This window comes from Leptonychotes weddellii, chromosome 4 (assembly GCF_054177405.1).
Source record: "Leptonychotes weddellii isolate Sample4059 chromosome 4, ASM5417740v2, whole genome shotgun sequence".
Classification (NCBI taxonomy): Eukaryota; Metazoa; Chordata; class Mammalia; order Carnivora; family Phocidae; genus Leptonychotes; species Leptonychotes weddellii.
In genome coordinates this window covers 17,202,556-17,214,647 of record NC_138372.1, presented here as the reverse complement: position 1 = coordinate 17,214,647, position 12,092 = coordinate 17,202,556, and positions in this window count along the sequence as shown.

Here is a 12,092-nt window from a genome sequence, read left to right as displayed (position 1 = left end):
TTTTAACTCAGCTCATTAAGGTGTATACTATCACTATCCCCATTTTACAGATGAGGAAACTGAGGACCAAGAACAGAATTCCCCCCCAATTCTAGTGAGGGCAGAGCAATACCTGAGAAGGTTGTTTGCTCCCCATCAGCTGAAGGTATTGGAAACTCAAAGTAAGAACTGACTTCAGGGAAAAGGCGCTATTTCCTGCACACCTGGGTTTGTGCCCCATGGCTTGTACTTGCATAAAGACTGATCATCAAAGGGAAAAAGAAAGGAAAAAGAAATCATTTTCTAATTTTTGGTCTTTTCTTTTAAAAAGTAGAAGCAGATGGGGCACCTGGGTGGCTCAGTCGGTTAAGCGTCTGCCTTCAGCTCAGGTCGTGATCCCGGGGTCCTGGGACCGAGTCCCACATTGGGCTCCCTGTTCAACAGGGTGTCTGCTTCTCCCCCTGCTTGTGCTCTCTCTCAAATAAATAAAAAATAAAATAAGAAGCAGAAGCAGAAAGGACTCAAGGTTTTATGGCCTTTTCTCTGCTTCTGAGAGTGATGTGTCTGCCTTTCTGGGTTGTGATTCTGAGAGTCACAAAGCAGGAAATCCAAAGACGGAAATCCGTGTCTCTGCACCCTCTGGTGACCCCCCAGTCCATCCTTCCCCATTCCGAGAGGACGCCCCGTGAACGAGGCCTCCCTGGAGGCGGGCCACGGGGCTCACTCCCCCAGGACCCGCACACAGGGGGGCTATCTGCCGAGGTGGCCGTCTCGCCCTGCCTCACACAAGTTCTATTTCTTTTTCCATGAAAACAAGTCAGTCCTAAATCACCAACGCCTGAAATTAGAAAAATACGAGGCCCATATCATCATAAAACAATTTTAACACGGCGGGGCCCTCCTGGTGGCAGGAGGGGTGGCCAAGAGCTCCATGGCGGCCCCTTCCAGTTGCAGCCCCTGGAAATGCTCAGAGGGATGCGAAATTTGGTTTTCATTAGCAGCGAATGTGAGGAGTTCTGTCGCTCTGAATGGACCTTTGATTCTGGCTGGCGGTGGAATCTTTCCAGGGCCCAGTGAGTTTTGTTTTGTTTTGTGTTTTTTTCACAGAAAATGGGCCAGGCCCTCCTCGCTTATATCTCCCTGGACTACACGGGGATTGGGCAACACCCCAACCTCTTGACTTCTAAAGTCAACAGCTGGGGCGGGCAAGAGAGGCACGGAGACCATTCGGCTTTATTGACTCTGAGGTTTTATTAAAAATGTTATGTTTCCTTGAGGTCTGCGCCAGACCCAACAAGAAGCCCGGCCAGTGAGGGGCTGGCCCGGGCCGAGGGGATTTTCAGCACCTGGAAGACAGCCGGCCTTGACCTGGTTTCTCCCACCCCCATGACCCCCAGGAATGGCCTTCGCTTTAGAATCTCCGCAGAAAACCCCAATTCTTCCCTTCTGTCCACTTTAAGTGACAGAACATCGGCCTGCTCTTTTACTCATTCGCTGGATGTTGGTTCAGCACCTCCGGGCGTGCTGGGTGCCCGAGAACCAGCTGTGGAGGCACCGGGGTCCCAGGCCCTCGGACCGGAGGGACGCCGCGAGCGAATCTGTCCCCTGGTTTCAGAGAGTAATAGGGGCTGTAAAAAATAAAGTAGGAGAGTGAGCGGGAGGAAGACTGGGAGCCGGGAGGGTCCCTCTGAGGAGGGGACAGCACGGGACCGCCCGATCTCAGCTGCTGGGCTTGCTGCCGTCTCTCCAGCGGGCACACCCGCAAAGCCGTTGGCCCTGACAAGGCAGGGGCCGCAGAACAGCTTCCTGGCCCTGCCCGGGGGCTCTGTTAAGGCCCTGTTCCCCATCAGATCATGGCCAGCGACGGTCTTAGCTCCGGTTCCCAGAGGCAGATCCAGAGGTAGGGATCTGTGGGTCGTGGGCTTTCAGGAGTGGGATGAGGGAAGGGGGACAGAGCAAGGGGAGAGAGCTAATTGGTGAGGTCTTTGGGCTGGAGACTGGCCTCACTCTGGTCTCCCAGGGGCCTCTGGAGCATGAACGGCACCACTGAGGTGCCCCCTCCCCACCGAGAGCCAGCCTTTTGGACTCCAGTGTCGGTCAGCCAGACTGTGGCTTGCCGATCCCCAGGAGAGACGGAACCTCCCTGGTAAGATCCCTACTATTGGGCAGAGAGCAGGTCTCCAGAGAAAGGGGCAGATGTGCACTGTTAGCAGCCAACACTCACGCAATGTCTACATGATGGACCTGGGTGATGTCCGTGGAATGTCAAGATTATCGAGGACATTATAGTGGAAGCTTCTGGAAAGTTACCCACATCCCCTTCATAGGCCAATGCCCCCCTTCCCCTGCTGCTGTGAATCTGGGGAGCAGGAAGGGGCAAGACCATGTGTGCCAGAGGGTAGAAGATAAACCTCATGAAGATTCAGGGGTCCATCATGTTGATGAAGATATCAAGGACCCAAGGGGCTGAGGCACACCTTGTCTCACCTCTGAGACAAAACACATGTTGTACCTTTCCTCTTCTACCATGCAGGAGACAAAAAAAAAAGCGCCCCCCACCAAGATATGTCCATGTCCTAATCCCTGAAACCTGTAGATATTAACCTTATTTGGAAAAAATGGGTCTTTAAGGATCTCAAGATGAGGATATCATCTTGGGTTATCTGAGCAGGTCCCAAATCCAATGACAAATGTCCTTATAAGAGATACACAGAGAAGAGGAGGAAGCAATGTGCCAACAGAGGCAGAGATTGGAGTAATGAAGCCACAGGCCAATGAATATCTGGAGCCACCAGGGGCTAGAGAAGGCAAAGAATGGATTCTCCCCTGGAGCCTTCAGAGGAAACATGGCCCTGCCGATACCTTGATTTCAGGCTTCTGACCTCTAGAACTTGGAGGGAATCTATTGTTTAAAGGCACCCTCTTTGGCCTCTTTGAATTTGGAAGCAGCATATACCACACTTGGGAATAATACTCTGACCTATTTATTAAGTGATTAGAATGCTAGTGGGTGCTTTTAATTGTGTTAAAATACACATAACATAAAATTTACCATCTTAACCACTTTAAGTCTACCTTAGCCATCTTAAGTGGCATTAAATATATTCACACTGTTGTGTGACCATCGCCACCATTCATCTCCAGAACTCTACATCTTGTCAAAATGAAACTCTATCCCCATTAAACAATAACTCCCCAACTCCTGGCAATCACCATTCTACTTTCTGTCTCTATGATCTTGACTATTCTAAGTGCCTCATATAAGTGAAATTACAAAGTGCATGTACTTTTGTGACTGGTTGATTTCACTTAGAATAACGTCCTCAGGTTCATCCACATTGACATATGACAGGATTTCCTTCTTTCTTAAGGCTGGATATTATTCTGTTGTATGGATACACATTATGCTCATTCATTCATCCGTTGATGGACACTTGGGTTGCTTCCATGTTCTAGCGACCGTGAATAACGCTGCTATGAACATGAGTGTACAAATATCTCCTCAAACACTGCCTTTCATTCTTCGGGGTACATACCCAGAAATGAAATGGCTGGATTATATGGTAGTCCTGTTTTTAATGTTTTGAGGAGCCGCCATACTGTTCTCCACAGCAGCCTCCCCACTTTCCATCCCCGCCAACAGTTCAATTTCTCTACATCCTCACTGACATTTGTCAGAGAAAGCTTTCAGCTTTGAGATGAAGAGAGAGACGACTCTGCCAAGGTCCAAGCTATGATGCCCTGCTCTTCAAGCCACACAACCAAGAAGATTCCACAGGGCAAGAGCAGGATATTGGGCGAAGTCATTGGCAAACCTGGTAGAAGGGGGTGCTAGTGCAGACCCTTAGGGTTGTCAGCAGCAGAGAACGACTCTTCTTTTGAAAAACAGTGTTTGGCCTGCTACTGGATCCTAAGAAAGACTGAGCACCTGGGACAGGAAGCAGCTCTACTACCTGAGCTTCCAAACTGAGCTAGGGATTATCAGATCCACCAGGTCATAAGGGTAGGAGGGCATAGCAGCAACCCCGTATAGACTAGAAATCGTATACCACTTGGAATCAGGACTGGGCAGATCCGGAGGATCCAGGTAAGTGAAGAGGTGCATCAGACCCCCCTCCCCATGTCATCTGCTTCTGTCGTCCCTATCTCTATCCCTAGACACACGCCTCATGGTCACAGTTCTCTACAGTCACCTGTCAGAGGAGCAAAGGACTCAGGTTTGGTTCATGGGCTGGCACACAGACTATGAGCAGTACATCTGTTCACCCCCTTCATATGGAGGAAGAAGTGCTCCATGTCAGCGCTAACGCCCAGGCTCAGGTGCAGGCTGTTAGAAGCAGAACCACACAGGAGGCTCTCAGAAATGGAGTGTCAGCTATAGCCTTTTCCCAGTTATGCCCTTGGCATTGCCTGGTGCCACGGATTGCATAGTCTCCCCTCCAAAATTCATGTCCTTCCTGGAACCTCAGAATGAGAACTTACCTGGAAATAGGATCACTACAGATGTAATTAGTTAAGATTAAGTCATACTGGGGTCGGGCGGGCTTTTAATCCAATGGTGTCCTTATAAGAGGAGAAGACACGGAGACAGAAACACAGGGAGAAGACCAGAGGCTGGAGTGATGTTCTGCAAGTCAAGGAACACCAAGGATTGCCAGCCACTACCAGAAGCCAGGAGAAAGGCATGGAAGAGACTTTCCCTCAGAGCCTCCAGAAAGAAACAACTCCGAGGGCACTTCAGTCTTGGACTTCCAGCCTTCAGTCTGTGAGAGAATACATTTCTGGTATTTTATGCCACCCAGGGTGTGGCACTTCGTTATGATAGTTCTAGGAAATGAATACACCTGGAACCGTGTGGGTGATGGAAAGATGGGCAACACATGGAGCCACTCGGCTTGGGCAGGGAGGCCAAAAGGCCCGCACTGTCATCTTTTGGCCAGAGAGACTTGGAAAGGTTCTTATGTTCCAAAAGCAAAATGAGAAAAGGAAAAACCACACATTTCCACCAACTTTCAGGAGGTGAGGACTGCCACCCCACCCAATGGGAACTTGGGTCCAGGATGTGGACAGAAGTGTCATTAGTCCAGGCAAGAAAACATATCCAAATGCTCTTGAGGTTGTTTTTGGAACTGCATTTGGCCAGATGGGAGAGGTGCTGGGCCAAGGTCCAGTTAGGGGAAGAGGAGGGAGCAGCCGGGTACTGGGTGAGCAAGTGAGGGAGATCACTCCTCTTTACTCCCAGAGACCCCTTGTTCATAGATGTAGGTCTAGGAAAAGCAGAGAAGGGGAAACCTGGCTGGGGTCTTGCCAAGTTGCCCCTCTGGGTAGGAGACCAGTGGCCATATCACCTCGTCCTGGCATCTTTTAGCGAACAGAGCATGTCCTCAGGGCAGAGGAAATCCTTAAGGAGCAAGAATCCACTAGAAACATCTCACTCAAGTACCACCTTCCCACTTTTTGCTATATCAGCTACACTAGTATTTTACTTGACATTTTTCTTTAAAACATTGTCTCTTTCTAGTCTCTTCAACAAATGGTGCTGGGACAATTGGACATCCACATGAAAAAAATGAGTTTCGACCCCTACCTCACACCATATACAAAAATCAACTCAAAATGGATCAAAGACCTAAATGTAAACACTGAAGCAATAAAACTCTCAGAAGAAAACAAACGGGTTGGGGCACCTGGGTGGCTCAGTCGGTTGAGAATCCCACTCTTGATTTCAGCTCAGGCCATGATCTCAGGGTCATGGGATTGAACCCTGTGTTAGGCTCCATGTTCAGCACAGAATCTGCTTGTCCCTCTCCTTCTGCTCCTCCCCCCACTCACGTTCTCTCTTTTTCTCTCTCTCAAATAAATAAATAAATAATTTAAAAATAAATAAATAAAAATCTTGAAAAAAAGAAAACAGAAAACATAGGGGTTAAATCTTCATGACCTTGAATTCTTAGATATGACACGAAAGCCCAAACAACAAAAGAAAAAATAGATAAATTGGACTTCATCAAAATAAAAAAAAAAAATTGTGCGGCAAAAGACACTATTGACAGAGTCCAAAGACAACCTACAGAATGGGAGAAAATAGTTGCAAATCATATATCTGATATACAAGATTAATATCCAGAATATATAGAGAACTCCTAAACTCAACAAAAAAAAAGATAAAAATTCAATTCAAAAATAAACAAAGGACTTAAATAGACATCTCTCCAAAGATGATATGCAAATGGCCAGCAAGTACATGAAGATGCTCAACATCACTAATTATGAGGGAAATGCAAATCAAAAGTGCAATGAGATACCACTTCACATCCACTAGAACGGCTACAATTAAAGGGGAAAAAATAAGGAAATAGCAAATGTTGGCAAGGATGTTGAAGGAATTAGAACCTTCATATACTGCTGGTGGGAATTTAAAATGGTTCAGCCACTTTGGAAAACAGTCGGCCAGTTCCTCAGAAAGTTATACACAGAGTTACCACATGACCCAGCAATTCTAATGCTAGATATATACCCAAAAGAATGGAAAATAGGTGTTCCAACAAGTACTTGTACACAAATATTCCCAGGAGCACTCTTCACAATAGCCACAAAGCGGAAACAACCCAAGCCCATCAGTGGGTGAATGGGTAAACAAAATGTGGTCTATCCATACAACGGAATATTACTCAGCCACACAAAGGAATGAAGGACTGACACATGCCATAACATGGATAAACCTTGCAAACAAACATGATGCTCAGAGAAACAAAAGACCACAAGTTATAGGATTCCATTTATATGCAATGTCCGGAATAGGCAAACCCATAGAGATGGAGAGTAGATGAGAGGTTGCTAGGGGCTGGGAGAGGGGGTGATGCACAGTGACTGCTGAAAGGTACAACGTTGCTTTGGAGGCAATGATCATATGAGTGGTAATGATCGCATAACCTCATGACTATACTAAGAACCACTGAATGGTACACCTTATAAAAGGGTTAATTGTATGGTGTAGGAATGATAGCTTTTTTAAAAAAAATCGTCTTCCAGTCTGGACATGTTGGGGACCAAGCCGCACGACCGAGGCTTTTGCTCTTTATGGTAACAGTACCTACCTCACAGGCCTGGTGGGCAGACTCGTGAGCTCATGCCGTGATTTGCAAATGTTAGCTTTCAGCAGAACCTTCTGGAGCACTTGTCAAAGACAAACTACTAGCCACATCCCCAGGGTTTCAGATTCAGCAGGGGCCCAAGATTTTGCATTTCCGGCAAGTTCCAGAGGGATGCTGACACTGCTGGTCTGTGGCCCACACTTTGAGAAGCACTGAAGGGATTCATGCAAAGTGCTCTGTGTCCGGCCCCAGAGCAAGGACTCAAATAGCACGTGAGTCCTGACTTCTCTGAAGGGGTCACATGAGTCATGTTCTCAAGCCCGCAGAGCTCCTGCAGAGCCATTTTGCGTGGTCATCTCAAGTGCCCCTGTGGATTTGATAGAGAAGTGACTTTCTCCAGGGCAGTGAGACGGGCCTTCAGGATGAAGTCTCTCCATCCCTGCTCTGTCATCGGCTCACTCATCCAAATATATCCCGGGCACTGGCCCCATGTCAGGGGCGTGCTGGGCTCTGAGGGAGCCCAGGGGTGATTAAAAGCCAGTCGCAGAAGGTCACGGCTGGGTGGAGAAGACCACGCTGATCCTGAAACAGTCATCACAGAGGTGTGTCCGAGGTGCCACCCCATAAGTGTACACTTTGAGCAATCCCCAGAGACGTCCAGAAGCAGGCTGGTGGCAACGCCGAGATTTCCTGCAGGGTTCGGGTTCTCTTTCCAGCTCAGGGCTGACCCCAGAGAAGCAGGCAGACCCCGCTCGCCCAGGGGTGGGGTGCCCCGTGAGATCGCTGGCCTCCAGGGAACGCAGGCACATCTTTATAGGCTCAATCGCCAAGACGAGCTGCTTCTCAAAGGAAACCGGAAAGGAAGACATTCAGAAGGGTAATAGTGCTCAGTATTTCAGCGGTTCTAAGAGGCGCCATTTTTCACATTTTACTATCTCTGAAAACTGGGGTGTGTCTTACCAGAGCTGTTGGCCAGGGGCCCTCTGGATGGAGTTCTTAAGCCAAGCATCTCTCTAGTATGGGTTTCTGTGGCTTGGGAAAAAAAAAATCCTGGAGACAGTACAGGAGTATTCTTTGCCTCTAGGAACCAGACAGCTGTGGGTACAGGGCAGGGGAGGTGGGCAAGCAGACGTGTTTAGCAGCATTCTTCCTGTGGGAGTGAAAAGTGGGGAGCACTGCACAATGCAGAGCCCGTGGAGGGGCCATCAGTCCACCTATGGATTCTTGGAAGTAAAGCTGCTTCAGAATGGTTAGCTTGTGGCAGAGGGATTAGGGAGAGCATAAAGTTTGCCTTCTAGGGGGTGCTGGAAATCTCTTTCCTAAACCCAGTGGTAGTTCAATACTGTGCTGGTAAACTGGTCCCTGAGGGAGAAAAAAAGCCCAGAACTGTAGCATTTGCCAGTTTCCATGGTGTAAATATTCCCAGGATGGCTGATTTTGAACAATAAACAGTTTAAAAGCGGGTTTGCAAAATTCCTAAATATTTAACAATCAGCCCACTAGTGATCACAGATGTATATTTACATGGATAAAAACTCATCAGATATACTTATGATTTGTGCACTTTATTATATGTAAGCTTTTGCTGAATAAAATGCATTTAAAAACGGAAAGAGAGAGAGAGAGATCACCAACACTTGCTGACACAGAGGACAATATTGTTTAAAAAAGCACAGGTAGGGGCGCCTGGGTGGCTCAGTCGGTTAAGCGTCTGCCTTCGGCTCAGGTCATGATCCCAGGGTCCTGGGATCGAGCCCCGCATCGGGTTCCCTCCTCGGCGGGAAGCCTGCTTCTCCCTCTCCCACTCCCCCTGCTTGTGTTCCCTCTCTCGCTGTGTCTCTCTCTGTCAAATAAATAAATAAAATCTTTAAAAAAAAAAAAAAGCACAGGCATTGGTCACTCTGACTCAGAGTCAGATTTTGAATGTGACGAAGTACATTTTCGTGTAAATTTCGTATCATTTTATTTTCATATAAATGTTCCTTTTATGTATGTACAAGAGTGATATATGTACGTTATGCACCTAAATCTAGAGGAGCTTTTTTATTAAGTGTGAAATAAAAAAAGTCTAAGTGATAAGAAAGTATTGTCTTAGCCTAATTGACAGCATTTTTATTTCCTATGGCATATAAAATAGTGGTGTGTCTGTATGCAGTGATGTCATAGATTTGTTGAGATATAACAAGGCATTTTTGCTCAGTTTTACAGCTGTTCTCAAGAGTTGGCTAGAACACTGGACCAGCAATTAAGAGATGGGTCTGGATTTGCTGCTCTGTGACCTTGGGCAAGTCAGCTATCCTCTCGGAGCTTCAAGTTCCCTACTTCTAGAATAGGAATAATAACGCTACCCACCTCCCACGGCTGCATCGCGTGGTTTAGCACGGTGCTTCAGGGACACGTGCTAAGAGTTCAGCCAAGGGCTGCAAACCGTTGCTGCTGTCATTTCTTAGACTCTCTGAACCCTCATCTGTCAAATAAGCCCCTAGGTTTGCTGGGAAGATCCAATGAGCTAATGTGTATAAACAGGCTCTGCAAACTGGAACGTGCTGTGCTCACAAAAAGGACTGTTAAGAACAGTCTAAAGATTGTGAGCAGTACACATGGGAAACACATCAGGGCCGCGAAACCGTGATGGGTCACGTCGCCCAAGGAAAAGAGCCGAAAAGGGAACCGCGAAAACAGCGCCTCAAGACTCAAACCCCACTTCCACACATGGAAACATCTGTCAATCTGTGGTTAGAGCCGCCGGCCCAGCCAGGCCGCTTGGTCATTTCAGAATGGAGAAGTGGCCATGGGAACGGCATCCTCGTCTGCGAGGGGCTGACGTAGGGGCTGGGACAGAGGGTGGGGGGCGAGGCACCAGAAGCTGAACCGAAAACGTCTCAGTGAGGCAGTCGCACCCCCTGCCCAGCTGTGCTGTGACAAGACCACGTGGCCCACGGCTAAGGAACGTGGCCTTCCCAGCCAGAAGAAGCTGGGTTCAAATCCCAGCTCTGCGCAGATCCTCCAGCTGAAAACTGCGGACTAATCATAGCTACTTTCAGGATCATTGGGAGGATTAAGTTAGATCACGTCCACAAAGCTCTGGTAGGCTCGGCACACTGGAGCGTCTCTGTAATGTGATGCCACCCAAGGCCATCAGTCTCTGTGCCCCCGGTGAATCAGGGGGGCCAGACGTGGAAATCCACGTTTACCGTGACGTGGTTAGTGCAGAACAGAGAACAAAGTCTGAGGTGCTATAGAAGGGCACAGGGTGTGCCAGAAGTTTCCTGGAAGAGCTCCATCTCATCAGATGGGTAATTAGCCAAGCAGTGGAGGGTGGGAAGGGCTTTCCTGGCAGATACGAGAGCGTGAGCAAAGCCAGGAGGCTTGAGGCAGCCAACTGTCCTACTACACAAAGGGCTGATGCTCTGAAGACGGATCCCTTGGTTTAGGGGGGGAGTCACAGGGAAATTTCTTCCTTATTCTGAGCCAACGTTCATACTCAGCTGGCAACGAAGTGGACTGTTGCTGCTCCTTCCAGAGCTTGAGAGTGAGCTCCCCAACACCCGAAGCATTTAAGGACAAGTCATCACAGGGCCAGTCCCAGGCCTCTCGCCTCCAACACCTTCCTTCCTGTGTGGCAGGGGGCCGGTGTCTGTGGGCTGCATGTCCCAGACCCCCTTGCCAGTGGGTTGTCAGCGCGGTTCCGGTCAGGCAAGGCAGGGTCTGGGGAGACGGAAGAGGGGGATAGAGACAGAAGCTGGCATCTTCCTCCTCAAGCGAGATGGCCGGCAGCAGCTGCATCCCCGCCGTGGTCCAGCTCCCACCCAGCAGCCTCCGCCTGGCACCAGGCAGCCCGGGCTTCCAGGCTCTGCTGACCCCACCACCCCAGGGCAGAGCACCCAACTGCAATCAAGGGCATCCCCTTGATTGCTCCCTCCATCCCCACAGCACCAGCTCCCTCCATCCCCAGGGCACCAGCTAATCTCTGGGCTGACTCATCATCCCCTCTTCGGCTCTCAGCTCTCCCCTGACCTGTGGAATGAACTCCCTGTGTAAGTCTCTCTGTCTGAAATGGCTAGCGTGTTTCTGTTTCTTGGTTGGACCCTAAATGACAGAAGACCCTCCTGCGGTCATGTGACAGGACTTCAAGTCATCGACGGGAGGCCGATCCGGAAGGGCCTTTGTAAGGTCCTTTGAGACTCTCGCCTAGCCATCCACGGCCCCCATCTCGTCCCAGCGCCGCTTCTCTCTGAGGGGGCCACAGGCAGGCCAGCCCCACACAGACAGGTCCTCGAACAGAAACCGAACCCCCAGCCCCAACCCCAACCACCGGAGAAGTCCAAGAGCCCTTCCATGGTTACCCAGAGCGGAGAGAGTCAGCTCCAGATCACAAGGAAGAATTGCACAGAGAGCTGGAGAAGGGTCCTCTCGCCGCACTTTTAGAGACTGGGTCCTGCTTGCAGGCAGGCAAGGCCTCCTCTACCCCCTGGGCCGGCATCCCCATTTGAGGGTGAGGAAACGGGCCCAGAGAGGGAAAGTGACTTTTTTGGAATTCCCAGCGGGGGAGCAGCAGAGCTGGGGCCGGAACCCAGGTGTCCCGGCTCCTGGCCCGGTGCTCTTTTCCCTCCTGCGTTATCGGGTTCACCGACGGGACTGTGCACCCGCTTGATTGCAGTTGGGTCCAGCCAATGGGCTCTGGTCCAGCCAGCCCATTTCGGGATGTTTCCTACACGGACCTGAGGGCATCTGGGCAGTGGGAGGCCTGCAGCCTTGTCTAAAAGTGAAAAGCTAAGGGTGACCTAAGTGTCATCAGCAGGAGGTTAGTCACAAGCGTGGCCTGCCCACCCCTTGTGGCCCTGGGCAGCCACGAGACCGTACACGGGATGATCTCGGCCCGTGGCATTTCCACAGGGGAGCCCACGTTAAGGTGTGCGTAGAGAACTCTGAGCAGGGGTCAGTGTTGGGGTGGGACAGGGGTCTGCACTGGAAATAACGTGCTTTTCACTTGAAACCCATCATGCTGCTTGTGTGCTG